The sequence below is a fragment of the Triticum aestivum genome, chromosome 7B (genome assembly GCF_018294505.1).
Source record: "Triticum aestivum cultivar Chinese Spring chromosome 7B, IWGSC CS RefSeq v2.1, whole genome shotgun sequence".
NCBI lineage: Eukaryota > Viridiplantae > Streptophyta > Magnoliopsida > Poales > Poaceae > Triticum > Triticum aestivum.
Window position 1 is genome coordinate 253,379,682 of NC_057813.1, and position 26,226 is coordinate 253,405,907.

A 26,226-nucleotide genomic window follows, 5' to 3' on the forward strand; every position below is an offset into this window, starting at 1 on the left:
GAATATCCCAATACTACTCTAGCGTCACCGAATGTTAAGCGTGCGGACCCTATGAGTTCGAAAATCATGTGGACATGACTGAGACACCTCTCCGGTCAATAACCAATAGCGGGACCTGGATGCCCATATTGGTTCCCACATATTCCACAAAGATCTTTATCAGTCGAACCACGATGCCATGGGTTCAATCAATCATGTGTGCAATTCCGTTTGTCTAGCGGTATGTTACTTGCTCAAGATTCGATCGTGGTATCTCCATACGTAGTTCAATCTTGTTACCAGCAAGTCTCTTTACTCGTTCCGTAATACAAGATCCCACAACTAACTCCTTAGTCACATTACTTGCAAGCTTCTTGTGATGTTGTACGATGTTTGTTTGAACTACGTCGGTATTTCTCCAAAGAGGAAGGGATGATGCGGCACAGGAACGGTAGGTATTTCCCTCATCAAGGTTATCGAACTAGTAGCAGAACAACGCAACACCACGTAAACAACTCCTACACACAAAGAACAAACACTTGCAACCCAACGTAAGAGAGGGGTTGTCAATCCCCCATGGGTAAAAAGATAGATAAAATTGTAGTAGATTGGATAAATAGATCTCGCGGGAAAGTGAGATAAAATAAATAACTAAAAATTGCAGCAATGTATTTTGTATTTTTGGATTAATAGATATGAAAATAAAAGCAAATAAAAATAGATCTCGAAGGCAAATATAATTAAGAAGAGACCTGGGGGCCATAGATTTCACTAGTGGCTTCTCTCGAGAAAAATAGAATATGGTGGGTAAAGAAATTAATGTTGGGCAATTGATAGAACTTCAAATAATCGTAACGATATCCAGGCAATGATCATAATACAAGCATCACGTCCAAGATTAGTAGACCAACTCCTGCCTGCATCTACTACTATTACTCCACACATCGACCGCTATCCAACATGCATCTAGTGTATTAAGTTCAGGGAGAAGCAGAGTAATGCAATAAGAACGATGACATGATGTAGACAAGATCTATTTATGTAGAAATCAACCCCATCTTGTTACACTTAATAGCAACGATACATACGCGTCGGTTCCCCTTCTGTCACTGGGATCAAGCACCGTAAGACCGAACCCATCAGAAAGCACCTTTTCCCATGGCAAAAAAAATCGATCTAGTTGGCCTAACTAAACCAAAGATTCGAAGAAGAAATGCGTGGCTATAAGTAATCATGCATATAAGAGACGAAAGAGACTAAAATAACTTTCATGGATAAAAACATAGATCTTGTCAGATTTAGGGTTCCGGCAAAACCCTTGAGGTTTGAACACTGGGGTGCGCACGAAAATTTCCCCCTACCGAATCTCGCCCTCAGCCTCGCCGTGATATCTAAGCTAACTCGATGAACTCACAACACAAGAGACACAAGATTTATACTGGTTCGGGCCAGCATTGTCGTGTAATACCCTACTGCAGTGTGGTGGCGGTGGATTGCCTATTGGGCTGATGATGAACAGTACAAGGGAAGAACAGCCTCCTGAGGAGAGGTGTTCTTGTGCTTGGTGGGTGCGAGGATGGACTGAGTTTGTTTCTCTCTCTCTGTCTGTCCATCTGTTTGTCTGTCTGTTTCTACTGTGGTGGCTAGTCCTATTTAGAGAGGCCCTGGTCCTCTCCCCAAATATTGAGCGGGAAGGGATCCAACAACGGCCAATTTGAAAGGGGACAACTAGTACAAGCTATCCTGACTAAAGGTGGTCTTCGTCTGTCAAAGGCGCCAGTGGTGACGCCGTATTGGGCTCCACGATGACCTCCGTCCTGTCGTCCTGCTGGTCTTGGTCTTGTTGCAACGATACGGAAACCTTTGCCTGATGCCTCGGTACTCCGTGCCTGCGCTTGCCCCCTTAGCACCAAAGGGTAAATGAGGACACTGTGCGCACTGGCGCCCGCCTGGCGCCCTGATACGTCTCCAACGTATCTATAATTTATGAAGTATTCATGCTATTATATTATCCATCTATGATGTTTTATATGCATTTATATGTCATATTATATGATTTTTGGGACTAACCTATTAACCTAGAGCCCAGTGCCAGTTTCTGTTTTCTCCTTGTTTTAGTGTTTTACAGTAAAGGGATACCAAACGGAGTCCAGTTGACGTGCCGATTTTTGAGCATTTTTTATTGACCAAAAGAAGACCACGGAGCATCGGAGTTGGGCCAGAAGACTCCCGGGCTGCCCATGAGAGTGGGGGCCGCGCCCTCCCCCCTAGGGCGCGCCCCCTATCTCGTGGACCGCCCGGAGACCTTCCTGACGTGAAACCAACGCCAAAAATTTCATAAATACAGAAACCTTCAGGAATTAACCTAGATCAGAAGTTCCGCCGCCGCAAGCCTCTGTAGCCACGAGAAATCAATCTAGGCCCCCTCCGGCACCCTACCGGAGGGGGCCATCATCACCGGAGGCCATGGAGGAGGATCTCGGAGGGGCCATCATTGTCATGAGGGCCAAGGACCAGAGGGGGAAATCCATGGAGGAGGAAGCACAAGGGGGAGAACCTCTCCTCCTCTCTCTTGGTGGCACCGGAGTGCCATCGAGAGGGGAATCATCACCGCGGTGATCGTCTTCATCAACATCACAATCATCATCACCATCCTCATCTCTTTTATGCGGTCCACTCTCCCGCACCCCGCTGTAATCCCTACTTGAACATGGTGCTTTATGCAGCATATTATGATTCAATGATGTGTTGCCATCCTATGATGTTTTGAGTAGATATCTTTTATCCTTGGGTTGATTGATAGTCTAGATTGGTACGAGTTGTATGTTTTATTTTGGTGCTGTCCTATGGTGCCCTCCGTGTCGCGCAAGCGTGAGGGATTCCCGCTGTAGGGTGTTGCAATACGTTCATGATTCGCTTATAGTGGGTTGGTGAGTGACTGAAACACAAAACCGAGTAAGGGGGTTGTTGCGTATGGGATAAAAGGGGACTTGATGCATTAATGATATGGTTGGGTTTTTCCTTAATGAATCTTTAGTATTTGCGGATGCTTGCTAGAGTTCCAATCATAAGTGCATATGATCCAAGTAGATAAAGTATGTTAGCTTATGCCTCTCCCTCATATGAAATTGCAATGACGACTATCGATCTTCTTAACAATTGCCTAGGATAATTCCGCACAACGATCCACAATTATTGCACACTCGCTATTTATAATATTTAGTAATATATTCTAACTTCATGATAACAGCACCTACTTTCATATTTTAGCTCTTCGATATCATGCAAAGTTATCCTCTTTATACCCACAACACATTTTTATTTCTTGGAAGCAAACATTCGGTGCACGTAGAGTCGTATCAGTGGCAGATAGGGCTTGAGAGAATATTGATCTTACCTTTGGCTCCTTGTGGGTTCGACACTCCATACTTATCACTTCCACCTTTGGGAATTGCTACAATGATTCCCTGCACTTGGGGATTATCAAGCTCTTTTCTGGCGCCGTTGCTGGGGAGCAATAGCGTGGGGTTGATATTCTCGTGTGTGCTTGTTTGCTTTCTTCACTAAGTAGATTTTGTTTTTCCCTTTGTTATTGTTTAGTTGTGGGTGAAACATACAATTTTTTTTAAAAAGAATGAAAATACCAAAAAATAATATTTACTTGCCTCTCATGCCTAAAAAAGTTTTTCAAAAAGAGAAGTGATTGGAAAGTTATGCATTGAAGAAGTGAGGGTCGACCTTGAGCACTTGTGTTCATGCTCACGGAAACAATGTAGACTTTTTCATGGAAGTTTCTATGTAAATAATTATCCCCTTGTATATATCCTTTGTATTATAAAATTAATGTGCCAAGCTTTGGTTTTAGTATGATAAGATTGCTTGTTTACTATGTGCAGAACAAAAACAGAAATTTTGGCTGTAGTGCTTGAATTTACATTTTTACTGGAAAGTCAAATTGGTCTGAAACTTTTTTCACATTATTTCTGTACAAATTTCTAAAATTTTCAAATTTATTTCATAATTTTTGGAGTTACATAAGTTTACTAAACTTCCAGATTACTACAGACTGTCCTGTTCTTGACATATTCTGTTTTTCGTGTGTTGTTTCCTTATTCTGATGCATCTATGGCTAGTATGTAGGGTATGAACCATAGAGAAGTTGGAATACAGTAGGTTTAACACCAATATAAACAAAGAATGAGTTAATTACAGTACCTTAAAGTGGTAGTTTGCTTTATTACACTAACGGACCTCACAAGTTTTTGTTTAAGTTTTTGTGAATGAAGTGTTTGAAGAACGAGGAGTTACCGATGTGAGAAGAATAAAGAGAGACAAGAGTTCAAGCTTGTGGATGCCCAAGGCACCCCAAGTAAATATTTCAAAGGATACTGAAGCATCTAAGCTTGGGGATGCCCCGGTTGGCATCCCAGCTTTCTTCTTCAACAAATATCGGTATACCTCGGTTTTTGTCTTGTTCACATGATTTGTGTTCTTTGTGTTTTTTTATTTTTCTTTAAGAATCGTGCTAGTATGAGATAGATCTTCAATGATTTATAGAATACTTCATGTGCATCACTTATATCATTTAAGTATGATCTTATAGAATTGCTCTTTGTGCTTCACTTAAATCGTTTGAGTATGGAATGCTTCGTGCGCTTCACTTATATATTTTGAGCTTGGACATTGGTTAGTCTACATTAATTGTAGAATGCTCCATGAACTTCACTTATATCTTTTGGAGTATGAATAATACTATAGTTTAAAGTGGGTTTGGAAGAGTGTCAACTTTAGGAATTAGTGATCCCACTATCTTGAAGGGTGTTGAATCTTCATACGAAATTTATGAAAGTGGATTTGGAAGAGTTTCAACTTTAGTTAGTATTCCACTATTTCGAAAGAGGTTCCAATTGATTATGAGAACAAAGTAGATATCCATGATTCTACTGAAAGTTATTATGAGGGAGGAATATGTGCTTGTAGGAGTTGCAATAATATCAAGTTTCCTTCCTATGTGCTTAAAAGTTTTGAAGTTATACTTGTGTTGTCTTCCTATGCTAGTTGACTTCTGTTCCTATAAATTGTGTGCTCACAAAATCCCTATGCATAGGAAGTGGGTTAGATTTAAATGTGCTAGTCATATTCTTCATGATGCTCTTTTTATGTTTCAACGCTTATCTTGTATGAGAGCATCATTGAAATCATCATGCCTAGCTGAAAGGCATTAAAGAAAAGCGCTTGTTGGGAGACAACCCAATATTTTTCCTTACTGTTTTTTTGTGTGTCCACATGATTAAGCTACTGTAGTAATCATGTTTTATGCTTTTTGTTTCAATAAAGTTCCAAGTAGGACCTTTGGGAAGACTTGGGTGAAAGTTAATGTGATCTTGCTGTAAAAAACAGAAACTTTGCACTCACGAGATTAGCTGTCATTTTTTACAGAAGAGTGCTTTTGAGTTGATTACTTTTGCAGAAGATTAATAGACAAATTCCTCACATCCACCAATTTATTTCATAATTTTTGGAGTAGCAGAATTATGGTTATTGTTCAGATCATTACAGACTGTTCTGTTTCTGACTGATTCTGTTTTCATTGCATAGTTTGCTTGTTTTCTGGTTTCTATGGCTTATATTTCTCAATATAAATTGTAGAAATGATATGGTACAGTAGGAATTATGTGAAAACAATTATGAACCTTGTCTTTTACAGTACCAAAGTGCATGGTTTATTCTTTATCATACTAACCTATCTCACGAAGTTCCATTAAGTTTTGTGTGATTGAAGTTCTCAAGTTTTGGATGAGTATCGATATGAGGAGAATAAGGAGTGGGAAGACCCTAAGCTTGGGTATGCCCAAGGCACCCCAAGGTAATATTCAAGGAAGATTCAAGCGCCTAAGCTTGGGGATGCCTCGGAAGGCATCCCCTCTTTCGTCTTCAAAACTATCGGTATACCTTACTCGGAGCTATATTTTTATTCGTCACATGATATGTGTTTTTCTTGGAGCGTCATTTTATTTTGTTATTATTTGCTTGCTGTCATTTATAATAGTGTTTTGCATCTTTAGTTTCAATAAAAATGTCAAGGATAGCCTTTACCATGCTTATTTTGCTAGTATACATGTTGCTGTTTGAAAACAGAAAGTTTACCGCTGTTGCAAAAATTCCCTAGAAAAGTCAGAGAATGATATAATGTTGAAACTTTTTTCATATTGAGATCTGATAAATCTTATACAGCGTATTATTTTTCTCATAATTTTTGGAATTAGGGAAGTATGATGAATCTTGCATTCTTTACAGACTATACTGTTTTGGCAGATTGCTGTTATAGTTGCATTGTTTGCATATGTTTGCTTGTTTAATGATTCTATTTGAGGATAGGAGTATTAAATATGCAGAACCATTTAGTATTCAATGTTGAATAATAATTTTAGTGTTTTGTTACAGTAGAAAATGATAAGGTTTTGCATTGGTTTATACTAACCTATCTCACTAGTTCTTGTTGAGTTTGGTGTGGATGAAGCTTTTGATAAAAAGAGAAACCATGATATGAGAGGAATGAAGGAAATATAAAAGTTCAAGCTTGTGGATTCCCAAGGCACCCCAAGATAATATTCCAAGAAGTCTCAAGCATCTAAGCTTGGGGATGCCCCGTTAGGCATCCCACCTTTCTTCTTCAACAACTATCGGTTAGTATCGGTTGAGCCTAAGTTTTTGCTTCTTCACATGAGTTGTGCTATCCTTGCAATGTCATTTTATTTTGTTTTACTTGCTGTTTGAATAAAATCATTGGATCTGAATTATTGAATAAAAAGGGGAACCCTCCCATGGCTAGTTAATTATTTGACTACTTGGTGTCCTTCACTCATATCTTCTAGAGTAGTTTGTCATTTACTCATGTGCTTCATGTATATCCTATGAGTAAATGGGGGAATGAATTGAATGTCATAAATCTGAATTTTTATATTTTTCATATGCTTATAACATGGTTAGTGATGACTTCACACATAGAAAGCATGAGGCATAAAAGTTGTTGAGAGTTGGCAAACGTAGTTTTGGTCATCGTTGGAATCAATACGAAGTAATAAGGGAAGAGAGGTTCACATACAAATATATTATCTTGGACATCTTTTATGATTGTGAAGCACTCATTAAGTATGACATGATAAAAGAGTTGACATTAGACAAGGAAGACAACGTGATGGTTTATGTTTTCCGACATCTCAGTTAAAGTATATTGTCATTGACCTTCCAAACATGTTGAGCTTGTCTTTCTCCCTCATGCTAGCCAAATTCCTTGCACTAAGTAGAGATACTACTTGTGTTTCCAAATACCCTTAAACCCAGTTTTGCCATGAGAGTCCACCATACCTACCTATGGATTGAGTAAGATCCTTAAAAGTAAGTTGTCATCGGTGCAAGCAATAAAAATTGCTCTCTAAATATGTATGACTTATTAGTGCAGAGAAAATAAGCTTTGTACGATCTTGTTGTGGAAGTAATAAAAGCGACGGACTGCATAATAAAGGTCCACATACAAGGGGCAATATAAAGTGACGTTCTTTTGCATTATGATTTTGTGCATCAACCCTAAACGCGCATGACAACCTCTGCTTCCCTCTGCGAAGGGCCTATCTTTTACTTTATGTTTTTACTTTATGCTTGAGTCAAGGTGATCCTCACCTTTCCCTTTTTTAGTTTATCCTTTGGCAAGCTCCTCGTGTTTGAAAGATCATGATATATATATATATATATATATATATATATCCAATTGGATGTAAGTTAGCATGGGCTATTATTGTTGACATCACCTAAAGGTGAATACATTGGGAGGCAACACAATAAGCCCCTATCTTTCTCAGTGTTCGGCTGAAACTCCATAACCACAAGTATTGCGTGAGTGTTAGCTATTGTAGAAGACTATATGATAGTTGAGTATGTGGACTTGCTGAAAAGCTCTATTCTTGACTCTTTCTGATGTTATGATAAATTGCAATTGCTTCAATGACTGAGATTATAGTTTGTTAGTTCTCAATGAAGTTTCTGAACCATACTTGACATTGTGAACAGATTGTTACTTGATCATGAAAAGTTTTATGAGATAAGCTACTATTCTGACACATATTGATGCTAGAAAAGGTGATTGAAATTATCATTGATCAAACTTGTGCACCTGCTAGCATTCACACTTCATAAATTATTTCTTTTATCATTTACCTACTCGAGGACGAGCAGGAATTAAGCTTAGGGATGCTGATACGTCTCCAACGTATCTATAATTTATGAAGTATTCATGCTATTATATTATCCATCTATGATGTTTTATATGCATTTATATGTCATATTATATGATTTTTGGGACTAACCTATTAACCTAGAGCCCAGTGCCAGTTTCTGTTTTCTCCTTGTTTTAGTGTTTTACAGAAAAGGGATACCAAACGGAGTCCAATTGACGTGCCAATTTTTGAGGATTTTCTATGAACCAAAAGAAGACCACGGAGCATCGGAGTTGGGCCAGAAGAGTCCCGGGCTACCCACGAGAGTGGGGGCCGCGCCCTCCCCCCTAGGGCGCGCCCCCCTATCTCGCGGACAGCCCGGAGACCTTCCTGACATGAAACCAACGCCAAAAATTCCTATAAATACAGAAACCTTTGGGAATTAACCTAGATCGGAAGTTCAGCCGCCGCAAGCCTCTGTAGCCACGAGAAATCAATCTAGGCCTCTCCGGCACCCTGCCGGAGGGGGCCATCATCACCGGAGGCCATGGAGGAGGATCTCGGAGGGGCGATCATCGTCATGAAGGCTAAGGACCAGAGGGGGAAAGCCATGGAGGAGGAAGCACAAGGGGGAGAACGGCTCCTCCTCTCTCTTGGTGACACCGTAGTGCCATCAAGAGGGGAATCATCGCCGCGGTGATCGTCTTCATCAACATCACCATCATCATCACCATCCTCATCTCTTTTACGCGGTCCACTCTCCCGCACCCCGCTGTAATCCCTACTTGAACATGGTGCTTTATGCCGCATATTATGATTCAATAATGTGTTGCCATCCTATGATGTTTTGAGTAGATATCTTTTATCCTTGGGTTGATTGATAGTCTAGATTGGTACGAGTTGTATGTTTTATTTTGGTGCTGTCCTATGGTGCCCTCCGTGTCGCGCAAGCGTGAGGGATTCCCGCTGTAGGGTGTTGCAATACGTTCATGATTCACTTATAGTGGGTTGGTGAGTGACTGAAACACAAACCCAAGTAAGGGGGTTGTTGCGTATGGTATAAAAGGGGACTTGATGCTTTAATGCTATGGTTGGGTTTTACCTTAATGAATCTTTAGTATTTGTGGATGCTTGCTAGAGTTCCAATCATAAGTGCATATGATCCAAGTAGAGAAAGTATGTTAGCTTATGCCTCTCCCTCATATGAAATTGCAATGACGACTATCGATCTTCTTAACAATTGCCTAGGACAATTCCGCACATCGATCCACCATTATTCCACACTCGCTATTCATAATATTTAGTAATATATTCTAAATTTATGATAACAACACCTACTTTCATATTTTACCTCTCCGATATCATTCAAAGTTATCCTCTTTATACCCACAACACATTTTTATTTCTTGGAAGCAAACGTTCGGTGCACATAGAGTCGTATCAGTGGAAGATAGGGCTTGAGAGAATATTGATCTTACCTTTGGCTGCTTGTGAGTTCGACACTCCATACTTATCACTTCCACCTTTGGGAATTGCTACGATGATTCCCTGCACTTGGGGATTATCACGCCAGCCTGGCCTTGGTCGTCATGGCTTGCGTCACGGGAACCTCACGAGGTACCCCTTGCCTTGATCTCTCCGCCCCCTCGCGAGCCTGCCTGGTGAGGCCACTCCTGAGGATGCCTTGTGTTGTCCGCCTCGCAAGGCTTGGCCCCTCGCGAGGGTCTTGAGTGTTTGGCTGACGAAGACCTGCCATACTGGGCCACTAGTGGAGCCACGCCATGGGCCGCAGGCAGGCAAGTCTGGGGACCCCTGTTTCCAGAACACCGACAGTAGCCCCCGGGCCCAAGGCACGCTCGGACTTGGCTTAGCAGCGAAGCCAAAGGGCAAGTACGGAGCACCGCGGGCCCCAATAGCATGCGGCCTTGGTCGACGTGTGGCGACTGATTGGACGTGGGCGTCTTCGCTTCCCCACTCTACCTCGGCAACTGCTCGTATTGACGAGTCCCTACTCCATTCAAAAAAGGGTTATCATTACCTGCAATCGTGGAGGTCGACGGTTGGCCTCCCTTGGGCTATAAATGAGGAGGGGTGAGAGCCCTTGTCGCCCATTTCTTCCTGCTCTGCCTGCTTCTTCTTCCCTGCTCCACCTCCAGTCCTTACAACAATGGCATCGATCCATAGATTCTCGGATAAAGAGAAGGGGAAGGCTCCCTGGGACGGACCCGATCCGCTCCCGCAGAACAAGAGGCCAGCCCACCACCATGGTGAGGTCGTGAGGCAAGAGATGACGAGTCCTTGGTGTGAGCGGCCACCTCCTGGGTACTCGCTACCCTAGTGCGCCCAAGCTGAGGGCTCTGGAGAAAGGGGCGGTGAACAACGCCACCCGAAACACAGCCACGGTCGGCGCGCCGTGGTGGCGCTCGCCGTCGCCCCTGGAGTCCACGCCGCGGACTCCTCTCGCGAGCTCGTGCTATGGGCGGCGATGCCTCAAAGCACCTGGATCTGCTTCCCTTCGTTCTTCACCACCGAGATGCCGCCGAGGGGGCCTCTCGAGCTTTGCTGCGGCATGCCGACTGTGGCGCACCGGTGACCGGAGCGGAGGTTAAAGTCGTTCCCTCAGGCAAGATCTTCATGACCCGAGGTTGGGGCGACATCGCCCGGGTCTGTCGAATGGGGGGCGCCCTCGCGATCCATTTTGAATACGATGGCGCATCCATGTTGTCCTTCAAGGTCATCGACGCGGAAGGCCACCGCCTGGACTGCTGCCCCGGAGGGGGCAGTCAGGATATCGATGCGGCAGGGCCTGGGCCTGCCGTCCACTCCTCCAGTGGCTCCTCCGGCAGCAGCAACAATGCCTGAGAGCCCGGTGACTCTCCCGAACTCTACGAGACTCCGGAGACAAGCGACGGTAGCTACGCACCCCCGAGCTCTTGCCACGCCCGGAGCAAGGCGGCGGCATCGGGCCGTCGCCGCCGCTGAACTGGATGGGTTTAATGCCGGTCTCCCATTGTCACGCCCAATATGCGACCCTATCCAAAAGGAACTCGAAGGTCCCACCAAGGATAGACCCGCATATTGAAACGCTTTTGCAAGGTGGATATCATTACATCAACATTACATAATAGATGGGGATACATACATAAGGCATACAATGCCACACGAATTCAACATCACAATACAAAAGAGCATCATCCGACTATGGATGAAACATAAACAGAAACTCAAACGACATCCACCCTGCTAGCCCAGGCTGCCGACCTGGAACCTATCCCCTGATCGAAGAAGAAGCAGAAGAAGAACTCCAAGCAAGCAAACATCGCTCTCGCGTCATGATCATCGCATAACCTGTACCTGCAACTGTTGTTGTAGTAATCTGTGAGCCACGAGGACTCAGCAATCCCATTACCATGGGTATCAAGACTAGAAAAGCTTAAAGGGAAAGGAAGGGGTAAAGTGGTGAGGCTGCAGCAGCGACTAAGCATATATGGTGGCTAACATACGCAAATAAGAGCGAGAAGAGAAGTAAAGGAACGGTCGTCAACTAGTAATGATCAAGAAATGATCCCGAACTCCTACTTACGTCAAACATAACCCAGAAACCGTGTTCACTTCCCGGACTCCGCCAAAAAGAGACCATCACGGCTACACACGCGGTTGATGCGTTTTAATTCGGATCTGGTGTCAAGTTATCTACAACCGAACATTAACAAATTCCCAGCTGCCTATAACCGCAGGCACGGCTTTCGAAAGATTATACCCTGCAGGGGTGTCCCAACTTAGCCCATGACAAGCTCTCGCGATCAACGAAGGAATAGACCTTCTCCCAGGAAGACCCGATCAGACTCAGAATCCCGGTTTACAAGACATTTCGACAATGGTAAAACAAGACCAGCAAAGCCGCCCGATGCGCCGACAATCCCGATAGGAGCTGCACATATCTCGTTCTCAGGGCAACACCGGATAAGTCAAGCTACGAGTAAAACCAGCCCTCGAGTTGCCCCGAGGTGGCCCCGCAGGCTGCTCAGTTCAGACCAACACTTAGACAAGCACTGGCCCGGGGGGGGGGGGGGCTAAAATAAAGATGACCCTCGGGTTGGCCGACCCAAGGGAAAGGGGTAGGTGGTGGTGAGGCAAATGTTAAAACCAAGGTTGGGCCTTGATGGAGGAGTTTTATTCAAAGCGAACTGTCAAGGGGGTCCCATAAATCACCCGACCGCGTAAGGAACGCAAAATCCGGGAACATAACACCGGTATGACGGAAACTAGGGCGGCAAGAGTGGAACAAAACACCAGGCATAAGGCCGAGTCTTCCACCCTTTACCAAGTATATAGATGCATTAATTAAATAAGAGATATTGTGATATCCCAACAATATCCTGTCCACCATGGAGAAATCTTCAACTTCACCTGCAACTAACAACGCTATAAGAGGGGCTGAGCAAAAGCGGTAACATAGCCAAACAATGGTTTGCATAGGAAAGGTGTCAAAGGTTAGAGGTTCATGGCAATATGGGATGGCTTGATAAACAGGTGATAGGTAGCGCAGCAAAGCGATAGAACGAAGCAACTAGCATAGCAATGATAGTAGTGAGATCCAGGGTAGCGGTCATCTTGCCTGAAATCCCGCTAGGAAGAAGAACGAGTCCATGAAGAAGACGAACGAACGTAGTCGAACGAATCCTAACAATCGCAACATTACCGGAACTAAGAAGCAATACCGGAAAGAAACAAACAACATGGTAAATGCACAAGCATAAACATGACATGATGCACAAACAAGTATGATGCATGTCCGGTTTAATAAGGCATGGCATGGCAAAGTGCAACAAACAATACTACCAATTAAGTGGAGCTCAATATGCAACGAGTTGCCTATTGACGAAACACCACATTGACATATTTAGTTCTATCTCGTTTATGTACACAAAAATATTAAATGTTGTTAAACATGGCAAGAGGTGAAACATAATTAATCTACCTATCTAGGCAAGTTTAAGTGAGGCCGGAACAACAAACAACAATTCCGGAAATCCCCCATGTGCATAAAATGAATTTGGTACTGTTCTGCCCTAAACAAAATTTTAATGTTGTTAAACAGCAACATAAAGTGCACCATGTTAATCTAGGCATTTTTCCACCCCATCTACATATAAAGTTTATTAAATTCGGAGCTACGGTTATTTAGTTATGAAATAAATCATTTTAGCATGGCATTATGCAAAATAAACACAAACAACATGTTAAACAATTTTAACATGGGTGAAAATGGCATATTATTAATCTACACAATTTTCTGAGCATTTTACATATATAAATTATTTTAATCCGATGCACAGTTAATTAGTTATTACATGCATGAGGTTCAAGGGTTTTTCTGCAAAACTGGTAAATCACAGGATAATAGCTAAACTCGCAGGCATGAAAAAAACACTATATGGGTCGAAACTGACTAGCCCAATAGAGGAAAAGCCAAGGGGCTGCTCACCCTGGGCCTTGGGCCTGGTCGATGCAGAGGCAGGCCGACTGGGGGGGCTGCTGGATCTGATGCGGCTGGGCCTGAGGCGCTGCTGGGCCAGGGTGGAGAAGCGGGCCCACGAACGGGCGTGGTCAACGGTGACGCTGGGGAGCGAGCGGCTCCTCTACTCGCTCCCGAGTGGGCATGGCGGCGGCGGATCCCGGTCAAAGGCGCGGCAGCGCGATGCAGGAGGGTCGAGGACGGGCGGAGGAGGCCGGGGACGGGCAGATCCGGCCGCGGGGCATCCATTCCCGGCCGGATCTGGCCGGAGTAGGCGGGGTCGACGAGGTTCGGTGGCGGCGGCGTCCATGGGCGGCGGCGGTTCCTGGGGCAGCCAGGGGGCTCGGGCCTGCGGGAGAGAAAGGGAGTCAACGAGAGGGAGAGGCAGGGGGGAGGCGCGACGGGGCTGGCCTGAGGAGGCACTCGCCGGCGGCGGGGCTCCGGTCGCCGGACGGCGCACGGCGGCGGCGGAACGATCGGGCTCTGCCCGATCCACGCGAGGGAGGAGCGGGGCGAAGGCGGGGCGCGAGGGCTGGCGGGGCCCGGCTCGGCCCGGCGGCGGGCCGCGGATGGGCCTCGCGGGCTGCGGCGGCTGGAGGCGCGGGGAAGGCACGTGGCCTCCCCTGGTTGGCTCCAAGGCGGCGTGGACGGCGGCGCTGGCGAGCAGGACGTCGCCAAGTGGCGGCGGGGGAGCGCACCGGCGCTGAAAACTAGGAGGGAAGCGGTGGCTGGCTGCGGGAATTGAGGAGGGGGGTAGGTAGGAGTCCAAAATGGAGAGAGGGGGTCTTTATATAGCAAAAGAGGCTAGGGTTGGGGGTTTTGGGGGTTTTTGGAGCGTACGATCGCCATCGAACGGCTCCGGAGCGGAGACGGACTAGGTGAAGTGTTGGTGGGCTGAGAAGAGAGGGTTGGGCTGAGAGGAGAGGGGAGAAATGCAGCCCGACAATGGTTTTGGAGACCGAAACGTCCGACGAATATACCGACTATATCGCGGTTACATATTTAACGGTTGGGCAGTCAAACGGACTCCGAATGCGACGAAACTTGACAGGCGGCCTGTCTACACTATAATAAGACCGCACGACAAGTTGCAACCCATTCCGAGAACATTTTTATGCCACTAATAAAATAATATTTCGGAGGTGCCGCGGGCGCGTGCGAGTGTGTCTGGACTCCGAACGGATAACGGAGAGAACCGGGAGAACCCGAACGGATGCAAGTTTTATGAAAATGATGCCGATGTAATGCGAATGATGACATGAGACGAGATGCATAACAAGAACAAAAAGCAAAACAACAGACAAAAACCCAACCACGGAGGAAATAATAAATCACATAGCCGGAAATGGCAAGAGTCGGAGTTACGAATATGGAAAGTTGTATCCGGGGCGTTACACCCATGGCCCATTGTTGATGATGGCGTCAGCCACGAAGGCCCATGTAGTTAGGGCCCCTCAAGGTTCTTTTCTTTTCTTCCTTGCGAGGAATGAAGAAACACCCCACGGGGGCGTGTAAAGGGTCTGTGATGTCTTTCGTTGATGTTATCCTTATTATGAAATCGTGCGAGTGATTGTCCTGTCCCAGCTTGGTTCCCCCTTTCTAACCTCGCGATGACTTGAAACTCTATGCTGACAGGTCCCGATCCCCAGGCAGGCCGCAACCGTTGCTGTTATGCCAGTCCCGATGCCGTGGTCAAGGCCAGGAGGTGAGCGACCCTAGATCCAGTAAGAGCCCCTGAGGCGCGATGCTCAGGAGGTCCCCTTTAGCGCGCAAGCAGCCACCGAGAGGTAAGAAAGGAAGGCAACGTTGCCGCCACAGGGCTGCATCAAGTGAGAATTTCACGTCGTAACGATTAGTTGTTGCAAGCGCGAAACTTATCTCGGTAATATGGATTCGTTCCCTTGCGTTGCGCCAGACTTGTGCGTCAGTAGCCGTGGCCCAGCTAGGTTAGGCCCGTGCGAGCCTCCCCCTTCTTCCCCACACTCTCCTTCGTGCTCTACGTCCTCAGGTCCCGGCCCTCGAGCGAGCTTATCCGCCACTAGTATGCCAGGTCGCGATGCCGTGGTCAAGGCCAGGGGGTGAGGGCTGGAGAGCCAGTAAGAGCTCCTGAGTCATTATGCTCAGGAACCCCTTTTAACGCGCAAGCGGATCACATGGGAAAGAGCGGGAGCTCGTGGTGCCGCCCGCTGTAGACCTCAGGAGGTTCCTGCAAATCAGGACAAGAAAGGCACGGGTTGCCATTATGATTGCCGGCCGACCACTGGTTGCTCCGAGAGAACGGTGAGGGCATTGAGGTCCTGGTGAGGTGACGTGCGCGGGGCATGCTGCGAGCTAGAGCTCCACCGATCAGATTTGTTGGTGTTGCAGGGACGGAACCGTGCGCAAGCGCCGTGCTAGCGCGAGCGGCTCCCGTGGTAGGTGGCAATCGAGCAGGTGATAATCACAGGTAGATTAGGCATGAAAGGCAAATCATCTTAGGTAAATGCAGAGTGAATACATGCCACTGGGTCAGGCCCAAGTGGCTTGGGGATGATGCAGCCCGAGGGGCACCCCCAGCAAGGTAACCAAAGACATAAAAAAGAGGTACATGCCGTAGGGACGGACGCACACGGCCTGGGAATGATGCGTCCCTGAGGGTGCTCCCAGCTGAAATGAACTCGAGAGATGTCACCTGGTTCCGTTGTAGAGAGGGTGTTGGGGCAGCTGAAGATGCACGGTGAAGGGGCCGACCCTCACAAGCCACCAGGGCCCTGAGCCTTAGGAGGCTCTGGGGGGCCAGTTGGTTCTTTGAGGACAGTCTCCATCTCTGCTAGGATCGCGTGGTGCCTGGCCTCCTGAGCCACCATGATGCTCTACAGGTGACGCTGGTAGGTGGCAGACGCGTTTGGAAGGCCGAATGGCATGCAAACGTAGCTGTGTGGCGGACCCTCACATCGTCCCACGCGCGAAGGCCAGAAGCGCTCCTGAGATGCAGCTCGGTTGAGCCCTGGGACGTCGATGCAGACCCGCAACCCACCATCCTCGCCTGGATGGGGAGCCACACCCGTAGAGCGGCGGTCGCCACGCACGGCCCTCACTTCCTGAAGCTCCTGACTGGTCTTGGCACTGAACTCCTAAACGTTGGGCTTCCCACGCCCTGTGTCTTCCTGAGGGAAATGTGCTGTGAAGCATGCCTCCAAGTGGTGCCCGAGTGTCTCCCTCATGAGGTTGGCAAGGTCTAAGCCCCTCTAGAAGAGAGCCCCCGAGCCCTGCCCGAGAGGGCACCGGACGCGCCTTCCTATGCGATGGAAAGAGGCACCCAAGCACGGGCGCTAATCCTGATGCAGCACCACCCGAGGTGCCGACCTCCTGAGGCCCTGTGCGGAGCGGTTGCTTCTTTTTCTTGGGGATGGCCTCAGGAGGGTTCTCGCCCTTGCTGTCCGGGTTCTCGATTGCTGCGTCTTGGAAGGCACGCTCGAAGGAGCACACCGCATCTCTCTCTTCGCAGGGGACCGTGATGATTCCGCCGCTTCCTGGCATCTTGAGGACGTTGTAGCCATGGTGGGTCACTGCCATGAACTTCGCCTGGGCTAGATACCCGAGGATGGCATTGTACAATAGGTGGATGTGGGCGATGTCGAAGTCGATGAGCTCGGTGCGGTAGTTGTTGCGTTGTCCGAAGGCGACAGGGAAGCGGACCTGCCCTATCGGGGTGGTGGAACCGTCAGTAACTCCTGAGAAGGGCTTGGTGGGCTGAAGCTGATCGTATGGCACTTGAAGGTTGTCGAACATCTCAATGTACAGGACGTTAAGCCTGCGCCACCATCGATGAGGGTCTTGGTGACTTGCACATTGCTGATTATGAGTGAACAGAGCATCGGGAGAACGCCATCAGTAGCCGCGCACTTGAGTTGATCTGCCGAGCTGAAGGTGATGGAGCACTTGGACCACCTGAGTGGGCGCGTGGCCTTGAGCCTGGGGAGGGTTGCGTTCACCTCGCGAGCAAACTTCTTGAAGATACGCTAAGAGGCTGGGGTCTAAGCCCCGCCCAAGATGCAAGCGATAGCAGAATGGCTCCTGAAAGCCCCAGCCCCCTCGTCCTGATGATGGACGTCATTCCTTCTTGGCGGCGGTGGCAGCGGACGAAGGCCTGCGTTCCCCTGGGGGCGATCCTCGCGAGGCTGATCCCTCCAGGCACCCTCGTGAGGCTGGTCCTACCAGCGATCCTCACAAGGTCGGTCGCGCCACTCCTGGCGAGGGCCACGGTCGTCCCATCGTCCTCCGCCATGTCCTGCTCCTCGACCGTAGCCCCGATCGTTACGCTCGAGGCGTCGATCGAAGCATCCTTCTCGAACGACACTAAGCTCCTGGAAATCGTTGATGTTGTGGGTGTGGAGGTTGTGGTAGGCGCAGAACGGTCGGCTGCCCTTGGACGACTCCATCTGGTCCCTGCCACGCTTCGTCTCTTGTTCCGCCGCGAACACGGCCACTCCCTTGTGCTTCACGTCCTTGGCCTTGGTCTTCTTTTCTTCCAGGTCGGCAGCTGGGAGCTCGAGGAGGGAGAGGTGTCCCTCTTTAGCTCTTGCGCACTTGGTCACCAGGTTGAACAGCTCCAGGGATGTGCACAACTCCTCATGGATGGCGAGCTCCTCCTTCATCTTGACGTCACAGACGCCATCAGAGAACGCTAAGATGATGGCCTCGTCCGTCACCTTGGGGATCTTGAGGCGGACACTGTTGAAGCGCGGGATGTATTTCTGCAGGGTCTCCCCGGGCTGCTGCCTGATGCAGTGCATGTCACCCGCGGCCGGGGGCGGTCGCGAGTGCCCTGTAAGTTGGCGATGAAGCGGCTGTGCATCTCATCCCAGGAGGAGATCTATCCGGGGGGCAGGTTCACGAGCCACGAGCGGGCACCGTCCTTGAGTGCCATGGGAAACCAATTCGCCATGACTTTCTCGTCGATGTTGGCCGCCTCGATGCTCAGCTCATAGAGCTGCAAGAACTCCGCGTGGTCGGGGGTGCCGTCATTGCGAGGAAGCAGGTCCGACTTGAACTTTCCCAGCCAGGCGAAGCTACACCACTCGGTTGTGAAGGTGCGACAGCCTGCTGTGGCCACCGGGGCCCTTTGCTGACGCAGAGGTTGCTCTTGATGGTACCCGTGCACCGCTGCCATAGGTAGTACGCGGTCTTGTCGCACCGGTGTAGGGAGCACGGGGGCGCCTTCTTGAGGCCGAGGGATTTCTTGACAGCTTCCTTCTCCTCGCGCAGGCGCCGGGCACAATGGGTCACGCCCAGGGGCCGAGCTCCTTGGCGCCAGGGTGCCGTCTTGGGGAAGAGGTGGTGGAGGCGCTCCATGAACCACGTCGCCCGTACTTGGCGGAGGGCGAGGCAACGAGAGGGACGTCGTGGGAGAGCCCCCTGCGGCACTAACGAGCTCGGTGATGCGAGCGAGCCATTCCTCGTAGAGGTCATCGACAGGGCGGTAATGCAGGAGCTCACGTGCCATAAGCTGCGCGGCCTGTGCGTCCATGGGGGCGCGATGAGCATGGGACGACCAGCTGAATGGGGTCAGCGACGGAGTGGCGGTGCAACCATCTTGCCGCATCGAGGGGTGCAGCGAGGATGCTTGCTGCTCATTCCCCGCTGGGCCGGTGGCAGCGTTGGCGGTAGGCGACGAAGAACTACGGGGAGGTCCGCCAACATGAGCCGTCTGGGCGACGCGTGCGGCGAGAGCGGCCCTACGCTCAGCGCGGGCTCGGCGGGCGTCAGACATGGATGCGACGAAGCGATGGGACGCGGATCAGCGGACGGAAGACTTTGGCGCACCCCTACCTGGCGAGCCAAATATCAGATTTAAGGTTCCGGCAAAACCTTTGAGGTTCGAACACTGGGGTGTGCACGAAGATTCCCCCCTACCGAATCTCGCCCTCAGCCTCGCCGCAATCTCTAAGCTAGCTTGATGAACTCACAACACAAGAGACACAAGATTTATACTGGTTCGGAAAACCGTTGTGGTGTAATACCCTACTCCAATGTGGTGGTGGTGGATTGCCTCTTGGGTCGATGATGAACAGTACAAGGGAAGAACAGCCTCCTGAGGAGAGGTGTTCTTGTGCTTGGTGGGCGCGAGGATGGACTGAGTTCGTTTCTGTCTCTCCGTCTGTCTCTCTGTCTATCTGTCTGTCTGTTTCTACTGTGGTGGCTAGTCCTATTTATAGAGGCCCTGGTCCTATCACCAAATATTGAGCGGGAAGGGATCCAACAACGGCCAATTTGAAAGGGGACAGCTAGTACAAGCTATCCTGACTAAAGGTGGTCTTCGCCTATCAAAGGCGCTGGTGGTGACACCGTCTTGGGCTCCACGATGACCTTCGTCCTGCCATCCTGCTGGTCTTGGTCTTTTTGCACCGATATGGAAACCTTTGCCTGATGCCTCGGTACTCCGCACCTGCGCTTTCCCCCTTAGCACCAAAGGGGAAATGAGGACACTGCACGCGCTGGCGCCCGCCTGACCTTGGTCGTCATGGCTTGCGTCACGGGAACCTCACGAGGTACCCCTGCCTTGATCTCTACGTCCCCTCGCGAGCCTTCCTGGTGAGGCCGCTCTTGAGGAGGCCTAGTGTCGTACGCCTCGCGAGGCTTGGCCCCTCGCGAGGGTCTTGAGTGTTTGGCTGATGAAGACCTTCCATACTGGGCCACTGGTGGACCCACGCCATGGGCCGCAGGCAAGCAAGTCTGGGGACCCCCGTTCCCAGAACACCGACAGATCTGATCATAAACTCAAAGTTCATTGGGTCCCAGCAAACACACCGCAAAAAGAGTTACATCAAATAGATCTCCAAGAGACCATTGTACTGAGAATCAAGAGAGAGAGAGAGAGAGAGAGAGAGAGAGAGAGAGGAAGCCATCTAGCTACTAACTACGGACCCGTAGGTCTACAATGAACTAGTCACGCATCACCGGAGAAGCACCAATGAGGATGGTGCTTAGATTGGATATGGTGGTTCTGGAACTTGCGGCGGCTGGAATTGATTTTTGTCGACTCCCCTAGGGTTTCTGGAATATTAGGGTATTTATAGAACAAAGAGGCGGTGCGGGAGGTCACCAAGGTGGGCAGAACCCACCAGGGCGCGCCTGGGCCTCCAGGTGCGCCCAGGTGTCTTGTGCTCATCCCGGGTCCCCTCTTCGATACTTATTTGGCCCACTGGATATCTTCTGGTCTAAAAAAACCACAAAAAGTTTTGCTGCGTTTGGACTCCATTTGATATTGATTTCATGCGTTGTAGAAAACAAGCGGAAAATAGCAACTGGCACTTGGCACCATGTCAATAGGTTAGTCCCAAAAAATGATATAAAGTTGCTATAAAATGATTGTAAAACATCCAAGAATGATAATATAACAGCATGGGAGAATCAAAAATTATAGATACATTGGAGACGTATCAGCATCCCCAAGCTTAGTTCCTGCTCGTCCTCGAGTAGGTAAATGATAAAAACAGAATTTTTGATGTGGAATGTTGCTTCTTTGTAGCATGGACATTTGGACTTTTATATGGTTCAAAGTGTCGGATTTCGGGTTCCGCAAACCCTTGAGAGGTTCGAACCCTGGGGTGCGTGCAGAGATCTCAACCTCCCAATCTGCCTACTCGCCAATCTCATAGCCTAGCGTGTCGAACTCAAAGGAAAGGGGACACAATAGTTTACCCATGTTCGGGCCACCTTGCGGTGCAAAACCCTACTCCTGCTTTGTGGTGGATTTGCCTCGTGGGGCTGAGGATGAACTAGTACAATGGTAAACAACCTCAGGAGGTGTGTTCTTGAGCTCAAGGATCTGGTGAGGGTGGAATGGATGCGGTCGACTTGGTCCGCCCTCGTCCCGCCCATGGTTGGCCAGGTCCTACTTATAGTGCCCTTGGTCCTCTTTCCAAATGAAGGCGAGAAGGGATCCCACAACAACCAAATTTGAAGGGAGACAACTAGTACATCTTATACTGACAAAAGTGGTCTTTGCCTGCAAAAGCCTATGGTCATGACGCCATGGTGGGCTCGGCGATGACCTCCGTCCTGCCGTCCTGACGGTCTCGATCTTGTTGCACGGGTATGGAAACCTTTGGTTGCTTCCTCGGGACTCCGTGCCTACTTCTTGCCTCCTTTGCACCAAACAGGAAACTGGTACACTGCGCGCGCTAGCGCCCGCCTTGCCTTGATCATCATGGATCACGTCACCCGAACCTCACGAGGTGAGCCCTTCATAGAAATCTCCGCTCCTCGGGAGCGAGCCTTAGGAGGCCACTCCCCTTGGTGGTCTTGGTGTCGTCTGCCTCGCGAGGCTTGGCCCCTCGTGACGGTCTTTAGTTGTCGATGTGGAAGTTGGCCGTACCAGGCCATCGAGGGAGCTACACCGTGGGCCACAGGAAGGCAAGTCTGGGTACCCCCGTTCCCAGAACGCCGACAGTAGCTCCCGGGCCCAAGGTGCGCTCGGACATGGCTTCTAGGTGAAGCCAAAGGGCAAGTGCAGAGTGCCGCGGGCCCTAACCGCCTGCGGCCTTGGGCGACATGTGCTGATTGATGGGGCGTGGGCGTCTCCGCTTCCCCATGCTGCCTCGGCAACCGTTTGACTTGACGAGTCGGTGCTGCATGCAAGGAAAACCATCACTGCGCGGGCTCGTGGAGGCCGCCGGTTGGCCTTCCTCCGGTTACAAATGAGGGGAAGGGGTAGAGGCCCCCCTTGCTCATCTCCATCTTCTTTATCGCCTGCTTCTTCTTCTTCTTTGTCTTGTCGTGTCGTCCATGGCGCTGATCAGAAGATTCTCTGTGGCAGAAAAGGGGAATGCCCCTCGGGATGAGCCTGAACCGTTTCCGCCGAAGAAGAGGTTTAGGCGTCCTTGTGACGCCGGCGCAGGGCAGGGGGTGACTCGGCCTTGGTACGAGCGACCTCCACCTGGCTCCTTGTCCCCTTGTACGCCCGCGCACAGGACGACAATGCCCACCGCTGCGCAGTGCGGGGTGGTAGCGGGCAGGCCAAGGTCGAGCGGCCAGCTGGCCTGCGGACTCACGCAGAGGGTAGCTTGCGTGAGTCATGTTGTGGGCGGCAATGACGGCTCGGTCATGGACCCGGTTCTCGAGGTTCTTCGTCGACAAGATGCCGCTGAGGGGGCCACTCGAGCTATGGCTGCAACAAGCCGGGTGCTGCAGCCTAGCCACCAGAGCAGAGGTCGAGGTAGTGCCCCGGGGAGGCATCTCCATGACCCGCGGATGGGGCAAGGTCGCCCGTACTTGTCACACAGAAGGGCCCCTCACCATCCACTTCGAGTACGATGGTGCCTCCACATTGTTCTTCAAGGTCTTCGACGAGGAGGGCCGGCGGCTGGAGTGCTGCACCAGGGAAAGCAGCCTCCAGGGCGCGTTTGCGAGCGTCGAGCCCGCCTTCGACTTCGCCGGCATTTCCTACAGCAGCAATGATGACTCCTGGGAATCCAGCGACTCTCCTGAGCCCAGCGATTTTCCAGAGTCCAGCGACGATAGCTACGTGGCGCCGAGCTCTCGCCCTGCCTGGAGCGTGGTAGCGGCGTCCGCACGGCGTCGCCGATGATGCCCATCGGCCCGGTCCTTTGAGCTTTTCCTTATTTTGTTTCCCTACCCGGAATTGTGACAAGCCCCGTGGGGGTATGTAAAAAACTATAATGCTTTTGTTTCAATGTTATCCTGCCTAGTACTGTGTTGAAATCGCGTATCCAGCTCTGGCACGGTTCCCCCTTTCCGTTCTCAAGGTAGCTTAGCTGTCTACGCCGACAGGACCCAGTCCCCAGGCAGGCTTCAACCGTCACTGGTATGCTATGTCGCGATGCTGTGGTCAAGGCCAGCAGGTGAGCGGCCCGAGGTCCGGTGAGAGCTCTGGAGGCGCGATGCTCAAGAGGTCCCCTTTGAAAGGGGACAACTAGTACAAGCTATCCTGACTAAAGGTGGTCTTCGCCTGTCAAAGGCGCTGGTGGTGACGCCGTCTTGGGCTCCATGATGATCTCCGTCCTGCCGTCCTGCTGGTCTTGGTCTTGTTGCAACGATATGGAAACCTTTGCCTGATGCCTCGGTACTCCGCGCCTGTGCTTTCCCCCTTAGCACCGAAGGGTAAATGAGGACACTGCACGCGCTGGCGCCCGCCTGGCGCCCGCCTGGCCTTGGTCGTCATGGCTTGCATCACGGGAACCTCACGAGGTACCCCTTGCCTTGATCTCTCCGCCCCCTCGCGAGCCTGTCTGGTGAGGCCACTCCTGAGGATGCCTTGTGTCGCCCGCCTCGCAAGGCTTGGCCCCTCGCAAGGGTCTTGAGTGTTTGGCTGACGAAGACCTGCCGTACTGGGCCACTGGTGGAGTCACGCCGTGGGCCGCAGGCAGGCAACTCTGGGGACCCCTGTTTCCAGAACACCGACAGTAGCCCCCGTGCCCAAGGCGTGCTCGGACTTGGCTTAGCAGCGAAGCCAAAGGGCAAGTGCGGAGCACCACGGGCCCCAATAGCGTGCGGCCTTGGTCGACGTGTGGCGACTGATTGGACGTGGGCGTCTCCGCTTCCCCACGCTACCTCGACAACTGCCCGTCTTGACTAGTCCCTGCTGCATTCAAAAAAGGGTTATCATTTCCTGCGATCGTGGAGGTCGACGGTTGGTCTCCCTTGGACTATAAATGAGGAGGGGTGAGATCCCTTGTCGCCCATTTCTTCCTGCTCTGCCTGCTTCTTCTTCCCTGCTTCACCTCCAGTCCTGACACCAATGGCGCTGATCCGAAGATTCTCGGCCGAAGAGAAGGGGAAGGCTCCCCGGGATGTACCCGATCCACTCCTGCCAAGGAAGAGGCCAGCCCACCACCGTGTTGAGGTCGTGAGGCGGGATATGACGAGTCCTTGGTGCGAGCGGCCACCTCGTGGGTACTCGCTACCCTAGTGCGCCCAAGCCGAGGGCTCTGGAGAAAGGGGCGGTGAACGGCGCCGCCCAAGCCACAGCCACGGTCGACGCGCTGTGGTGGCGCGCGCCGTCGCCCCTGGATTCCACGCCGTAGACTCCTCTCGCGAGCTCGTGCTATGAGAGGTGATGCCTCCAAGCACCTGGATCTGCTTCCCTTCGTTCTTCACCACCGAGATGCCGCCGACAGGGCCGCTCGAGCTTTGGCTTTAGCACGCCGACTGTGGTGCCCCAGCGATCGGAGCGAAGGTTGAAGTTGTTCCCTCAGGCAAGATCTTTATGACCCGAGGCTGGGGTGAGATCGCCCGGGTCTGCCGAACGGGGGGCGCCCTCGCGATCCATTTTGAATACGATGGCGCACCCACGTTGTCCTTCAAGGTCTTCGACAGGGAAGGCCACCGCCTGGACTGCTGCCCCGGAGGGGGCAGTTAGGATATCAACGCGACAGGGGCTGGGCCTGCCGTCCGCTCCTCCAGCGGCTCCTTCGGCAGCAGAAGCAAAGCCCGAGAGCCCGATGACTCTCCCGAACTCTACGAGACTCTGGAGCTCTCGCCGCGCCCGGAGCAAGGCGGCGACATCGGGCCGTCGCCGTTGCTGATCTGGATGGGGTTGATGCCAGTCGCCCGGGGCCCACTGTTGATGATGGCGTCAGCCACGAAGGCACATGTAGTTAGGGCCCCTCCAGGTTCTTTTCTTTTGTTCCCTGCGAGGAATCAAGAAACACCACATGGGGGCGTGTAAAGGGTCTGCGATGTCTTTCATTGATGTTATCCTTATTATGAAATCGTGCGAGTGCTTGTCCTGTCCCGGCTTGGTTCCCCCTTTCTAACCTCGCGATGACTTGGCACTCTACGCTGACAGGTCCCGATCCCCAGGCAGGCTGCAGTCGTCGCTGTTATGCCAGTCGCGATGCCGTGGTCAAGGCCAGGAGGTGAGCGGCCCGAGGTCCAGTAAGAGCCCTTGAGGCGCGATGCTCAGGAGGTTCCCTCTAGCACGCAAGCAGCCGCCGAGAGGTAAGAAAGGAAGGCAACGCTGCCGCCACAGGGCCGCATCAAGTTAGAATTTCACATCGTAACGATTAGTTGTTGCAAGCACGAAACTTATCTCGGTAATATGGAGTCGTTCCCTTGTGTTGTGCCAGACTTGTGCGTTGGCAGCCAGGCGTAGCTAGGTTAGGCCCGTGCGAGCCTCCCTCATCTTCCCCGCACTCTCCTTCGTGCTCTACATCCTCAGGTCCCGGCCCTCGAGCAAGCTCATCCACCGCTGGTATGCCAGGTCATGATGCCGTGGTCAAGGCCATGGGGTGAGGGCTGGAGAGCCAATAAGAGCTCCTGAGTCATGATGCTCAGGAGCCCCCTTTTAACGCGCAAGCGGATCGCATGCAAAAGAGTGGGAGCTCGTGGTGCTGCCCGCTGTAGACCTCAAGAGGTTCCTGCAAATCAACACGAGAAAGGCATGGGTTGCCATTATGATTGCCGGCCGGTCACTGGTTGCTCCGAGAGAACGGTGAGGGCACTAAGGTCCTGGTGAGGTGACGCGCGCGGGGCATGCCACGAGCCAGAGCTCGACCGGTCAGATTTGTTGGT